Source organism: Lasioglossum baleicum, chromosome 2 (genome assembly GCF_051020765.1).
Source record: "Lasioglossum baleicum chromosome 2, iyLasBale1, whole genome shotgun sequence".
Classification (NCBI taxonomy): Eukaryota; Metazoa; Arthropoda; class Insecta; order Hymenoptera; family Halictidae; genus Lasioglossum; species Lasioglossum baleicum.
In genome coordinates, this window is record NC_134930.1 from 12,768,644 (window position 1) to 12,784,921 (window position 16,278).

The window sequence follows — 16,278 nt, forward strand, 5'->3', positions numbered from 1 at the left end:
AAAAAATGATTATAAAATGATAAATGTTGTTACAGCTCCGATGTTTTTTAGAGGATGGTAGTGAAGGTCGATGCAGCTTCTTGCTCGGATATAATCGCACAATTTTAAGAAACCCCGGCGCGAACGTTATCCTCATTAAGTGACAGCAATTATAAGAAGGTTGATCGTCGGCGGCAGCTATTTTATAATGGTAAGCGTAATCGCAAGTGTTTCGCGGGATGCTCGACAAGAAAACCAGCCGCGGACTGCAGTTTAGTTGGAACAGAACGATTAGGCTCGGGAAACGACACCTCGGCTTCATTCTCGGACAGGTTGTAGTAAGCTTTTGCTTTCCTTTGACGCGCGGCTCGGCCGGTGAGGACGAGAGAACCAAGTGCAATGCTCTGTTGAACGTCTTAACCGGTTGCCTTGGAAAAGCTTCGGAATAATGGCCACTCAAGATACTGCGCGATTACCGCTCGACTGTCACACCCTCATATTCTTTCGACTTCTAGGCGTGCCGTGCCTTCTGTAATACCTTTTGTTCCAGGCTTCAGTTCGGTATAAAATCGACATTGATTCTAGAATGTCGCCGACCTATATTGGAAGTCAGAGGTTGCGCGAGTACGCGAAGATATCGGATCTAGAAAATTAAATCCGTTAAAACACTGTATTTCTATCCTCGTAAAACGAGTAAGTGTAATTTAAAACAACAAAAACATGAGAAGAATTTTAAGATACTGTTATATATTATTTTTAACTTATATATTAAACATATCAACAGGTTGATCGCCCAGCGTAATTCGGCTAAGTTCCCCGCGGGGCTCAAATCCGACCGTCGGTACACAGAACGTAAATGCGGGAATTCACATGTTGTATATCCTATATATAATATCCTATTTTTAATTAACTCGAACAAGAAGAGCGTCACCCAGATATGGGTGACGTGACGACCAACGTGTTAAGAAAGAAAATCAAAAGAAAATTTTTATCTTGCATAAAGATCTGCTGTCTACTTATGAGAAAAACAAAATGATCGTTACATGACATTTGCTAGATTATATCAGACCATTAAGCATGAAAATTGACAAATAAAATACAAATTTCAAACATATTTGTCAAGTTTCATACTTAACGACTTGATAGTACGATTGTCTGGGGGTGGTTGGCCTGTAGAATAATACCCTCCTCGTAGTACCAGAGGTCGAGCAACGTAAGCATTGAACAATACTTGGGTGTATGCAGGTTACTTAGGACCTGTTCCTCTGCAACATATCTGCGATTCAGTAAACTCGGATTTGCGGCCCCCTTTTCTGCATATTTACCAAATAGAGGATAGCATCCGGGCGGACCTGGCACTTTCGATTTTCGTGTTGGTTTCTAAAGCGAGTGGTGCCGAGTTGGCTGACGTTTCCCCAAGTTGGCTTGACATAAGAGGGACAGAATCATCGGCGGCATCCCCTGTGGGCGACGCGGGCCGCTGGAAAACGGGTGTACGCGTGTTGTTGGCGCGGTATTCGACGCAGCCGGGGACCCGACGCGACGCGCCGCGCCGCGGAATCATAAACACGAGCAAGGAGGCCAGGGAGTCGATGTGGGTGCGCCTTTCACATATGGTAAGGACGTTCAGTCAGTCGGATGCCCGGTGCAACGAGAGCCGCCGGAGAAAATGAAGGTGGATTGGCAGGGGTTCTTCGGGCTAGCATGAGAAGAGAAAACATGAACGAGGAAAGAGGGCCCCGCGCGTCAGATCGGCAACCGGCGAGCGGGTGCGCGAGCGAGAGGCAACGGGGACGGGACAGAGCGGGATCAACGGAGACAGGGCTAAAAGAGGGAGAGAGTGATCCCGGGCAATAGTAGTAGTATTAGTATAGTCGGTGGTTATAGTAGTGGTAGCAGGAGCACTAGGTAGTTGTAGTTGTGAGGTAGTAGGGTGTACCTTACTCCGGTGAGCGGAGGCCACTGTCAGTTCTCCCGAGACCATAGGCTCGAGCCATCGCGAGATCTCCCTCTGACGATTATCACTCCACGACAATCCGCAGCAACGACTCGTCAAGCTGTTGCCTTGGACGTCGCCCGGACGTTCCTAGGTATATAATCCGCGGATTCCGCGCGCGCACAACTACCATCGGGAGACCTAACCGGCCCAAGGACGCTCGCAGGTGGCCACCCTCGCGAACCCTGCCACCGAAATACGACACAGTTCCCTCGGTTCGAACATCATCCCCCACCCGAAACAAGAGCTGTTTCCTTGAGACGCGAAACCGGCCGATCGTTGGATCAATGGTTCCCGCGAACGCGTTCACCGTGACAGCTTGGTAGCTACGCGGTGTCCTTGCGCAGGATTCGCGGACGCAAACCTGGACGCCGGATTCGCCGAGACATTTCGAGGCTACCGAAACGAGCACGTGGACACGAGGAAGGACGAGAGTGTTTCTGTGGGATTTCGCGCACACGTGATCGGAAGTAGGTGACTAGCATAGTTGGTTCTGTGGACTAGTGCTGAAGTAGTGGGAACACCGCCTTCGGCTGGCTACTGGTCGACCACAGCTTCCACTTGGGGATACAGGTAGGGATTAGCGTTATAAATACTCTATTTGGACTGCTGCCAACCGCCACTTCTCCAGCACTTGTCTTGTACTCTGCTTTGTAATTCTTATATTTTCTTGATGCTCCGTGATCATCGGATTTTCTACACGTTTTTATGTTTGCATCGAATTTAGCGACTAGTGCGAAAGCGACACGGACTATTTTGATCATTCTACTGGGATTATTAATATCATACTTTATTACCCGGAAACCTGTTATTTAAAATTTGTTTTGTTTACCGGGAGTATCTGTTCATTTTGTGTTCTACACAAAAATTTAAAGATATTTGCACTTTTATGGTATACCGATAAACCTACTAGATACGGCCGTTAGGCAACGCGTTAATGGCATACTTGAAGTTGTACTTTGCGTCGTCCTTTTTGTCTTTCATTCAGGAAATTCTTCCTTCAGGTATTTATCATAGTTAACGACATACCCGACTGAAAGCGAAAGTTTTAGCCAGTGTGCATTCACCAGATAGTTATCTTCGTAACTTATGGTGGAAAGTGATCGTAGACAGAAGCTGATGAATATTTTTTTTACTGCGAACCCGAACGTCGACCTTCGTTTAAATCGGAAGTACTTTCCCTCATTTTTGAGAATTTCGAATCAACGTAAGTAGCTCGATCGTTCCAATTCAGCCTTGCTCGGAGAACCAACTCGCTTCCATCGAACCCACCAAACGGGTCGCAAGACTTGATTATCCTAATCGTTCCCTAATCTTTACTTTCTCCGCGCGTAATGCGACTGCAGAACCTGCACAGCAGCTGTAAACAAAACATTCTTAAGGATTTTAATTTTCGTTGGAGTAATCTAACCCTTCGAGGGTGAATATTGTGAGCCATTAGTAGATTGGGGATTTTATGCATTTATGACAAAAATGGGTAAGCACAATTTAAAGCAGTGGACATATTAAAAAGATTTAAAGACATCAGCGTATTGGCTTCAGCGGAATCAGACAATTAAAAAAAGAAAGAAGTTTTTATTTCACTTCTGTGTGTTGCAATCAATGAAAACATTTTTTATTTTGCATAAAGATCCGCAGTCTAGTCATTAGAGAGAGAGAGAGAGAGAGAGGGAGAGGCTACGAGTCTTCATTTAAAATAAAAATATCTTTATTAATTGTAAGATCCTTTAAAATCCCTTTTACGAGGACCTCCCGGAGCTGTAAATAAATTTGCGAATTTTATGCATGTGTGAAAAAGATGGATGGATAATACAGGGTGCTGAATATAGCGGCTGAAAAAATACATTTGAATATGTTTAAGTCATTAACAAAAAAAAGATGAAATAAAAAAGATAAGTTTTCCCGATAAAAAATAACGATGACCTTGAAAAAACTATTAAAAAATAACCGGACAAAGAAATTGTTCTTCTATGATATTCCTCCTTCGATACCATTTAAATTATGCCATAAATATTTTTTTTGTGCTATTAAAAATAAAGGAGATATTTATAGGTGGCCTCCTCCAGCTGAGACACCCTCTATACAAAGTTGAAAAGAGATAAGATGAACAGGACATTATTTCCGACATTTTAAGACGATTACGAGAGGAAATACATATATTTCAATGTAATAACGATTTCTCGCAATTGGAGAAGTTTTCTTTTATATAAAGATGCATAGTCTAACTACAAGCGAAGAAGGTTTAGTCCGGCGATCAGCCTCCGTTACCAAAAAATGTGCATCCTCTCGCCGGTTGGTAACGAAAGCGAAAGTCCACGAGATCCTCCTGGTTGAACCACCGCGAAAGGATTCGACGTGTCGATTAAAGAAAACGCATATGGCGAACGAGAGGAGACAGGCGCGCGCCACGAATACAGATGTAAATCGGGAATACGTGAGCAGTTCTGTTTGCTAATTGTAAAAAGATAGGCTAATATACCCGCGGCAAGCGTGCCGAGTATCTCTGGAATGACGAAGCACCGCCTGACATTAAAGTTTGCTCTCTCTCTCTCACTCTCCTTCTCTTTTTCTTTCTCTCTCTCTCTCTCTCTCACTATCACTCTCTCACTCTCCTCTCTTTCTCTCTCTCTCTCTGGTACCATCACTCGGACGTTAGCCAACGATTACACGCGGCGTTACGGCCGTGTGGGTGAAGTTCCATAGGTAGAGAATGGCGATTTGTCAGTCAATTTCTTATCGGATTAGAGGCATTTAACGTATGATTATGCGTACACCCTTTCTAGGCACAGGTGCAGCGTTCCTAATCTCCCTTCATTTAACATGCTGCCCTTTGCCACATGCCATTCTACTAATAGTGAAGCCGATTCTTCCTCCCGGTACCCCGGGGAACGATGTATTAGCATCGCTATACCGGGGCCCCGTGACAGCGGCACCGATAACGCCTTCGCCGACTGGTTTTTTCGCGCGATCCGAATCTGATAGCAAGCGGGGATCGCGAATAATGAATTCGCAGCGCGAAAACCAACCGATTGCGAATTCCCCGGAAACCCACCGCACCGGTGAACTTGAAAACACGCCTCGCGATCGGCACACGTGAAATCGACGCTGTTTCGATAGTTGAAAGGTCCTCGACCCGCCGCGGCGCCGTCCGCGTAATCTGAAATTGAAATCTGAAACGACTTTGTTGTCCACGATGCACACTGTTCGAGACAATGCTGAAAAGTCCAGTTTTCGAGATATGAAATGTAAAACCATTTTTGTGGTAAAACATATGTAATATGCAGTTTGTAATACTACCCACGATTTTTACTAAACGTATGAATTTGTTGTTAAAACTGAAGCATACAATTGAATAAAAAACTCTATACATTTTCTGAAACACGTGTTATTGTTATTTATTTTTGCAAGTTACGTTTTGTAAGACCATTCATACACCACCAATTTATTTTTATTATTAGCAATGTGTCGCAATGTTTTACGTTACATATTTATCAACTTTGATTCAAGTTTTCAAAAAAAGTACCTCTCTGATGTTGTCGAACCTAAGTTAGTCAGTAATTATAATAGGGAATAAAAATCACTTTAATTTTTTTAACAAAATTGTCTCTGAAAAATGAATAGAAATGTAATCTTTTACATATAAACACGGTAAGCGTGTAAAACGGAGTCTTGTGATAAATGATCGTTTATTGAGTGTCGGTTTGATTGCAGCAAGCTTTTAAATGCCATAGACATTTTAAGGCGCGTTGAACCGACAGTAAACGACTGGAGTATTAAGTCCGATAATCGGAACGATCATTTGCAAGGTATATTTCACGCGTGCGATTCTCGGTTTACGTTCAAACTTGCCCAAGTGTTTTTACGGTCCATTTGAACGTTAAGAAGATTTCGAAAGACGCTCCATGAAGGGGAACACAACAATTACCTATTATAATGGACTATTTCGCGGTCTTCATCTGCCGACAATATGATTACAGTTAATGCGGTAATTGCCCCGGTGTTACCCGTCTCGTGCGTTTAAGCGAGCAACCCAGTGACACGTTTGCGGCGTTATTACCGTAACGGCGCTAATTTTCGATTGTGCACACGTGAACACCTGCCCCGTGGCGGCCGATTTGCGCAAGTGTCCTCAACCTTTCGCAGATTATTCGAGATACTACAAAAAAACACGTTTCTCTGGAAAATTAAATTCCAATCTCGATTCCTTTTTCTAAAATTCCGCGATGCAATCATAGTCAGTAAATGCACGCGAGTGAAAAATAAAAATGGCAATATATTAGAAGAATATAAGAATGAATCTTGGGCTTCTTACTAAAAATTTGCAGTTTAGTTATTACTTCTTTTAACCACTCGTTACAATTGTAATGCTCTATTAAATGCGTTCCTTTTTCGGTTTGATCGTGAATTAAATTTCTAAAAAATACTCGTAGAAATAACATATTTCTATGATACGTAATTTAAATAGTAATGTGCATGAAGTTAATTTTATTGTTTTTACCCAAAATACCATACTGGTAGAGAACTTTGTGAAAAATAAAAATTTTTTACCTTATATATAACTAGAACTAGACTGCGGATTTTATGCATTTATAACAAAAATGGGTAAGTCCAATTTAAATAAAAGTTTAGAGGCGAAGAGAATTCAGGAACACGAATGTATTATTTTCAGTCCATTAAAATGATTAAAGAAGGAAATAACTTTTTCCTTGGCCTGTGTTTTTTCAAATTAATGCAGAAAATTTTTATTTTGCATAGAGATCCGCAGTCTACTTATAACAAAGTGAAATAGAAATTTATTGTTTTTTTTTTTAATATGTTTAATAGGTTAAATATAATGCAACAGTATTTTTGAATTCCTCTGATGTTTTTACTGTTTTAAATCACGCCTACTCATTCTTGTCATAAACACATAAAAATCGGCAGTCTAGGAATGATTGTAAAAACAAACGAAAAATAGGACGACAATTGGTACTGAAAGAAAAAGATTGTACAGGGTGTATAAAAAGTAGTGGTCACCCGTCGTAGAGCTGAATCTAGTACACCTCTGTACACATTTGTAAAAGCACATTTGTAAGCACATTTGTCAATATATTTGTAAAAGAAAATTGCCGCAAAATTGTTTATAACAAAGACAATTGATGTTGAAGTTTTTTTTTACATCAACATCTTCGAGCCATATAAACTCTTAAAGTTTTTGCAAAATTTGATTGTGTAGAATTATACGTATAGACAAAAGCCTACTACCACACGACCGTGTCGATGAGACAGAACATGGTCGTGTGCGTGCCTTAACACAAGGCCCGTACCAAGTGATCGTCTCCCTCCCCATCCGGATCATAAATTTGAAGTAGCAAAATATGAAAGAAGACCTTATATCCATTTTTATACATAAAAATATTAATCCTGGGCTATAAAATACTAATGTCTAGGTACTTACAAATTTTTCAGAATTTTCTGTTCCTCCGTCGGATAAACAGGACACTGCCATTTGCGCGAATGCGTCACATAACATAAAACACAATACATATTCCAAAATCGTGACAACGAACGGGAAAAAGTTACTCCGACTACTGTAAAAATAGTACTACGGTTTTTTGTGAATGGTTAAGGGCGGATTTAGGTGGGGAAATGTAGCTTTTAGGTTGAGGGGTGGGAAACTATCAGAGTGGGGAAACTGTCAAAGAAATTCCTTTTGGCATTGTCTTCGGTCGTTAATGACGCGTTCATAGTCGTAGTCCGCTCGTCGCTTCGATGGGCCTGTCGCACGTGTTGTCCATCTGTCGGGGTTGAAGATTTGCATGCGTTTTTTGCTTGCTATAACGACCTTTACAGGTATATCGCCTTATTCGCTGAAAGAACGGTGAGGTACGGTAGCATTTTATAATACAGGATTAATATTCTTATAACAATGGATATAAGGTATTCTTTCATGTTTTGCAACTTCAAATTTATGATCCGAATGGGCAGGGAGACGATGATGACGTCGTACGGGCCTAGCGACGAGAATGTCTCTTGAAATTTCGTTTGTCTCGGGGCCCGCACACGATTATATGTTCTGTCTTATCGACACGGTTGGGAGGACTGTAGTAGCAGGCTTTTGTCTATAACACGTTTAACTCCACACAATCAAAAATTTTGCAAAAACTTTAACAGCTTATATCTCAACAACTATTTGTTTGCGACATGTGGCTTCTTTCAAACTTTTTCTCTTCTCGATGAGTAGAACGCATTGATGTAAAAACAAATTTTAACATGAATTTTCTTTGTTGTAAACAATTTTGCGGCGAGTTTCTCTTATAAATGTCCACCGATCCAACAGTGTAGATTCTCCCCTAGAACGGACGACCATTGCTTTTTATACACCCTGTACACATCTGAATTTTTTGTCACTGATGTGTAAGAATGAGGAAGGAGACGCCTGTTTCTCTTTCCCTGGAGTCTTTGAATAACGCTCGGAATAATAAAGATTCTCGAGAGGATCGAAATCAATCTTCCGGCAAGATTCTCGTCGACTGTTTGCACGTAGTTAACACGTTAGGCCAATGAATGACAACAATTTACGGGGTTGACCTTCGCGCCGGTGCTGCATTGTAACACGTACACCGTTTAGCCGGTGAACCAGCTCTACTGGTTTCTAAGTGGTGCCGCGTCCAGGAAAACCGACCCGTCTGTTCTAATCGGGTTTCCTCTCGCAGCCTCCTGTACAGCTCGCGTGAGACACGTATCCACATTCCACATTCCACCGATCGTCATCGCCGGTTTACTTTTCCGCTCGATACATTGACCGAATGATGTAAGAGCCTCGCTCCCTGAGAACTGCTTCGATGAGCTCGCACGATCCTTTTTCTACCCGCCATTCGAACATGACTCTGCTAAACAAATTATGCGAATTCAATTCGATCGAAAGATATTCGAATAAACTGGTAGACAAAATTATAAATAAACTGCGCGGTTCTTTACGCAAAATAAAAATTATCCACAAAACATCAGCCATATAGAAATTGTATTCTTTCTTTAATGATCTGAATCTGTGCAATTTTCAAATTTCAGAAATAACCTTTTGATTTTGTTCCGACATTTTTCTCAATTTTCTCGGAAACCTTTTGCTCTGCGAAGAAATCTAATGAAACATGAAAGATGCAGCCTGTCTAGTTCTACAGGTTTCGTCAGTTCGTCTACAGATTTTGTGAGAACTTGATTAATTAGTAGACTGCGGATGTTTATGCATGTACAACAAAATTGAGTAGATGAATTTCAAAATTGTTGGAAAATTTTTAAAATTGAAGATGTCAATATATGATTTCTCCTCTGTTAAAATCATTACGGGAAGAATTAACATTCAATTTGGTTTCTACTTCTTGCAATCGATGCAGACAATTTTTATTTTGCATACAAATCCGCAGTCTATTAATTAGTTATCCGATCAAGCTCACACTTTGCATTTTTTTTTTGTTAGTTGGAACAAACCTGGGAGATGCCACGAAAAATTTCGAAAATAAGACCCACGCTTGTACGCACCATATGCAAGTTCGGATCTGTAAATCTGAATGGAGGATTTGCAACGAAGTATCTCATCTCCTCGAGCAACCGAGCAAACTCAGCTACTCATTATGGGTGCGTCTTTGAGGACGGTGATGATCATAGACGTTCGAAGCAATTATTATTTAGTGCCAGCATAAAAAGCAACAATATGTATTTCTAACCGTGTCGCAATCCTCCTGTGAGTCATCCTTCCGGTATTTATCTCGTTTGGCGATGAAGTCCTTTCACTGTGGGATTCATTAACCCTTGAACAGCGGACCATTTAATAACTTCGCGAAGAGTCCAATGATGGTAGTGCCTTAACTCACACTGTAACTTCTTCTACACATAGTTTCGCATTAGTTTCAGTGGTACTAAACATGCGTCAGTCACGGACGCATCGCATCGAGAGAAACGAGTGACATAAGTCGTCATAGGTCAGACATTACTGCGCCTCGCATTTTTTCTTTCGTATTCGATCTTTCCTCGTGGTAAATAATATTGTCAAGTATCATTATATTCCGTTAGCGAAAGATTGTACGTGGATTATGCGGAGTTAGTGTTCAATACTTGTTTATGTCGATATCTTTATTTCAGTCCCTTCATTCGATTTAATACATCTGGTAGGTATTTTATGAAATACTTCGGCACTTCAAATAAAATTGAATCGTTGCACTCTTTAAATTATATTAAACTTTTTAAGTTTATACATGTTCAGTTATTTGACTTATTATTATTAACAGTAAACAATTCAGTTCCGTTGCGATGCACTATGTTCTTGGGACAGATGCAATTTCAGATATATCAACAAAATATTTTTTTTAATTTCTCTGATTTTCAGTTTGACAGTATATTCGATATTTATAACATTTGCAACTATTTCACGGGAGCTCGAATTAATCTATTATACCCGTTAAAGCCACTTGTAGTACGGACAAAAATAATTGTTGCTCAAATTATTCGAACCACAAGCATGAGTGGAGAATTTTTAAATAAAGGCTTAGCTGCACTGAATTCTTATGTTCTAAACAGGGACCATAACTTCAATCGTCGCTTCAAAAAAATGTCTGAAGTTCAAGCTGATGAAAATCGGAATGATTTCTGCGCCAGGCTGATACGTTGAATTTTTCGTTGAAATATTTGTAAAATGGTGTTCCGGGGGTACGAGACGCCATAGGGTGTCCAGACCGGAATTTCTTAAAATAGATCGAAACCAACGAAACGTCATCGGCGACTCTGTCCCTGTTCCGTGTCCTCAAAGCAAGCACGAGCAAACGTCTCTCTGGCACACCGAATCGTATAAGGTCAGATCAGGTTCGGTATCCTTCGTCGATCACCCACGCCTGTTGCCTACACCCATTGTCCGGGCGTAGGAAGGTCGTTTTCGAGGGAACAGGTTCGCGTTAAGCTGTGGAATTCCCCGTTTCCTGGAAACCGACCGCTTGACGATGTGACGCGATTTTCAGATCGCGATGCTCACGCCATTTGGCAGAACCGCTCGCTCTCGACGAGATGGGAGATTGCTTCTATCTAGTAGCCAGTCCTGGCTGGTTCAATAATCAACCATCTGTGTAGGAACGAGTTAAATGTGGTGCTCCAGCTGCTGTGGCTGCTACTTCGTGCAGCTAGCAACATCTGCCTGCGAGAGTTACTTTGAAATGGTAACTTTCTTGCTTGGTCAGTCTTCCAACACTTCGGACGACAAGTTTCTGCTCCGGACAGGAAAGCTAAATCGTGTTGCGGTAGATGCGAGAACTTCCAGTCGGTGACTTGTTATTGGAGTCATCGGGTTATTAGGTTGTTATAGTCACAGCCAGAAAAATGCAAGTTCAACCCTTGTGTAGCCCAACCGGGTGCCCGTGTACCTCTGCATTTCTTTCAACGACATGTTAACGTTCCTCTAAAAATATTACAAAATTTCTCTGAATGTCCTTGCTCGCTAATATATTAGGGGTACCGGAAAGTAATGTCGTATTTTTTTCCGTAAAATTAAAGTAGTAAATCAGTGAAATAGTCACCATCCTTATCAATGACTTTCTGCCACCTAGTAAGTAACTTTTCAATCCCCCTGATCGGTAGAATATAGAGGATTTTTGATAAAAAAATGTAGAAAGTCCGGTTTTTAGCTCTTCTACACTTCGGAATGTTTTCCACTTAAAAAATGCTGCATTGTCCTGAACAAATGATCATCAGAAGGTGCGACATCGGGTGAATAAGGTGGGTGTGGTAACACTTCCCAACCTAACTCTTTGATTTTGTTCGAATCTTTTTTGCAAATAGCATACAATGCCGAATGTGCAACTCTTCTGGATTTTTGAATGGGTCGTTTCGCACATAAACTCTAAAAAAACAATATTTTTATACAAAACAGTACTAACTAGTTTCCTGAACCTACAGCCATGTATCAAACAACGTAGGTGTACGAAGTTAGCTTTTATTATCAGCCAAATGTTGACTTGCGCAAAAACGACATTACTTTCCGGAACCCCTAATATTAATTTATAGTCTTAAAATGACAATTTGTGCAATATGTTAAGTACAAAAAGGTTTTAAATAATCTATATGTGTAATATCGAAATCAGGGTGATGTAGAGGACTGCACAAGGATGAGATCCATTAAATCTCTGCATTTTTCGCTCAAGTCGAATGTTTAGTTTGGCACAGAGAGGGTTGAAAATTGTGTTCGACGGCGCGGCGGCAGTGTAATCGTTGTAGCGGTGGTTGTGTGCAGAAGGGTCGCGCGTAGCACGGCATTCCTCTGCCTAATTTCCCAGCGATCCTGGCGCATAGAGTCCTGCTGAAGGAGGATGGTCGCAGGCCGGCGCGGCGTGTCGGTCACTTTGCATCGGGTTACGGCGGTAAAGCACGTTTAATTAGAAGCGCAGAAGCCCAGCAGCCCCCCCTGACCAGTATCACGGCAGCTTAGCAGCGAGCAGTCGTAATTTAGCATCGCGTTAGGCTGATTTTACAACCTGACAGAGGGGGTCTGGGAGCTCTGAAAACGGTGGACCGTTTTGCGGCGGCTTCAGCCAGGCTGAAGCAAGGCAGAAGAAGGCTTCAGCAGCGAAGAGGATCGCGCCCGAGGTGCACGTCTCGCTGCGAAACAAGGGTGGGGTCTCTCGCCAAGCTGGAGGGAGGAGGGAAGATCACAGGAATTAACAGGTTACCGTGTACGAGGGACTAGTGCACGTAATTACGTTCGTTACGTCGCGTTACGTACGTTTACTCTGGCCCCGAAGGGGAGGAGGGGGCGGCCGGTGTGTTGAGGGGCCCCCCGACATATCGTTAAGCCTGGCTGCCGGTCGAACGACGGAAAAAGAGCCGCTCTTCGCCGCGAGAGGATAGGAAGAAAGGAAAGCGGCCGCAGAAAACCCACGTACACTCCGTTCGGAGTAAGGAACGAACTGGAACATCCGCCGCTCTGCTGTCTTCTGTATCGCCGCGTTCTTCAGGAATTTTTACGACTCCTCTCCTGCCCGGACGACCGCTCTCTCAGCTAGGATAGCTAACAGAGCTTAGCTACCACGGACGACTATACACGGTGTCCCATGACACCGGAGAAACCGTTCGCGACACGATTCTGTTAGCTACCTGGAAAAAAGCTCATGCGGTTTTCTTCCTAGAAATTAATTGCATAATTCGAGTGTGTAATGTTAGCATCAATCGAAAGTTACATTTATGTAGATGATACACACGATGTGCAACCTTCAATCGCTTCAACATTCTGTTATTTATATTCTTCATTGAACTCCATTACACGTAGCAACTTCCAGAATTATAGCAACGTCAAAACAGCAGTTCACTCGTTTTCTGTAAGCAGAGCTTGAGAATTTTTCAATGGAACGATGTATCATAAGATTGTAAACCGTCGGAGAAGTCGTTGGTTGACAGGTACATGAAATTAGTTCCAGCTGCTTGCATTTTTCAGCAGATCCGATCAAATACGAAACTCGCTGTCACTCGGAACCAAGGGAAAACGGGGCACACGTTTACACGATCTTTTCTTCTCGAATATTTTAGTCAGGGTTTCCCCGGAGCCACAGGACACCCTGTATATAGGAAGAAGCTACGAGGTCCACTTGTGCCTTTACTACTTTCACGTTTAAGCGGCTATTAGCGGCGATTCTCGTGACGGTGGATTCCCTGTCTTTCTTTCTCTCTGTTCTCTCTCCCTGTCTCTTTCTCTTTTCCGACCCTCTCCCGAGTGGCAACCACCACCAAGGATTAGTACGCTCCTCCGGGAATCTATCTGGCACCTCTCTTTGTTCGCGCGTCCATTCAGTACAAATATGCGCCACATTTAATTCCGCCCATGACCCACGCCGCCAGCCTATTAAGCTAATTGCGTGCTACGAGGACGCCCCTGGAATGGAATCGCCCCTTTGTGCTGCGGCCGATATTTCGGCGATTGATCGTCCCACGGTCCGTTCACGATCGGCCCGTGTAATTGCGGTTAACAAGATCGCAGGGATGACTTTTATTGGCAGCGAAATGATTTAGACAGCCCGGGGAGACGTCGGGGATCAGCCCCGCGTTCGGATTGGTCTTCGCACGATCACTCGGAACGCGTGATTCGTCTATTTTGTTTGTTATCAGGCTGCCGGAATTTAATGCCACGATTTTTCTCGATTGGATTGTTATTTACACTTTTACAGCATATTTTTATCTTACTTTTATGGTTTGCGTCGGAGGGCTTGCCAGCCAATCAGTGGAAGGCCCTCGCCATCAGGTGGTTATGCCTTTCGATGCGTAGTTGTTAACAAATAGTTGAAACTCAAGAATATTACAATCGCGAGAAACGGATCGTAAACCTCAGCAATTAAAGCTCGCCGATCACTCGTATCGAAAAATTCCTGATCGCCTCGCCGAGAAGCACCGACTCAACGCCCGACCCGGCTAATTAAACGTTGATTTCGCCGAGCGGTCATTTGAAAAATTCTCCGGCGACTTCGCCGACGATTGAGAAGTTTTAATAAACAAAGACAATAACAACGAACTTTTGCGAGATCGAACGAGTCGGTTGTAATCGATGTGTTCGACGCGGGGCGCAATAACTTCGAGCCAATGAATTTGTCAGAAGCCTGATTCGTTCGTACCGGGAACGTTCAACTTGTCTTCACCTGCGAATCGGAGGCACGGCCGCGCGCACCGGTTAGACGTTCGCTCGCTATCTACCTTTTCAGCATCTTTCGCAGTCTCGCGGCGCTATCATAATGCATCGGCAATAACAGGCAGACCGGGAGGAGCAGCGTAGATGGAAATGCAGTTGGTGCTAATTGCAAAACGCCTTTATTGGGCCGAGTGGAATCTACCATTTAGGTAGATCGTAATTGAACCGGGAGGGGGAGCACCGCCGCGCCACGGCGAGATTGGAATTCCTTGACGCGCTGTCGTTTGTCTCGTCGATCTAGAAAAATGCGACTGCAACGCTTTATTATTGTAAACAGGCCGTTCTACGTCTCGACCCGCTCCTTCAGCTAACTCGCCGATACGGCAAACCAACGTAACCGAGCCAGAAAAATCATGATACATATCACTGTGTGGTAAACCGTGTGAACGGCCCTCGGAAAAGTCTGTAGAATCGCTGGGATGTTCAGCAACAGTTGGGAGAGCATTTCAGGGATAGTTCTTCAGGAGTACACGAGACAAAAGTTAAGAATTAAATGATTAAGATCTCTCGGCATCGTGCGAAAGATAGAGCCACATCTGCTACTTTGTTAACCCTAGAACGACCTGCTGTGGTTGCCAACAACGCCACGCAATTTTAATCTTGTCTGCAGACGAAGACTTATTTCGCATGCATTTTAATATAACTTGGAAAAAATTTTATAGCAAAAATGGAGTAGTCAAACAGAAAATTATAAAGACAGATTTAATGATGTTGTTATATTATTTTCGACTCCTTCGAACTATTAAAAGAGGAAATGCATTTTCGTGTGACTTGTGTTTCTTACAATGGACTTGGACAATTTTTATTTTACATAAAGGTTCAATCAGAATGAATATGGAGTTTCTAAGAAGTAGTGAATAATATATGATGGTTAATAATATAGAAGAATCATCCCTCTTAGAATTGCTTGGCAAGCTTCTTCATCTTCGTGCACTGTATATAGCAATAATAACTAATGAATAAAATTAATTGTGAATAATTCTGTGGTGAATATTGTACGATCTACCAGTGTCCCCGACGTTTATGGAACTGCAGATTTTTCTGGATCAGATCGCGAAATGAGAACTCGAAGGAAATCATATTTCTTCTTTTGAGGATTTCGCGGTGAAAATAAATTAGATAATAAATCCTTAAACGTCCGCGGAGCCTTATTCCTAACCTCAGTCTAATCGTTCTCTTCCCTCATTATCCCTTCCCGTTTCTTCTTATTTCCTTATCTTTCCATGCTTATTAATACCTAGTCATTTATCCTCTTCTCGTTCCTCTCTTCTATTCCACTTCTCCTTCGTGTCTTCCAGCACTTTCTTCTAACTCCCACATACATTTTTCCTTTCATCTATGCCGTCTGTGTAATGGGTCAGTACAGACCCATATCTCCTTTCTCCTTCGTCATTATACCGCGGATCTTCATGCACATTTTCATGCTTACCTTTACGACGCATAAAGTACTTCTTCCATTGACTAAACGATTTTTTGAGGTGAGGATAAAATGAAGATATTCATTCTTATGAACATACTATAAGTGTATGAAGTTTCACAGACACCAGCATCTTGCTGATACCTTCGAATTTTGTTACAGACTTGGAAAAATTGCTCATTGTTCAGACAGCTT

The 16,278-nt window shown here is 42.4% G+C and overlaps 1 long non-coding RNA gene across 5 annotated transcripts in view; it reads left to right on the forward strand.

The window, feature by feature from the left end:
* Positions 1 to 1,575: 1,575 nt before the first annotated feature.
* Positions 1,576 to 16,278, forward strand: part of LOC143216715 (uncharacterized) — a 146,935-nt gene continuing 132,232 nt past the window's right edge. For 3 of the 5 annotated variants that reach the window (XR_013010608.1, XR_013010612.1, XR_013010607.1), the window contains exon 1: positions 1,576 to 2,548. This is a non-coding gene — a long non-coding RNA (uncharacterized LOC143216715). The remainder of the gene's footprint in view (positions 2,549 to 16,278) is intronic. The other 2 variants (XR_013010611.1, XR_013010610.1) reach the window with 1 other exon arrangement.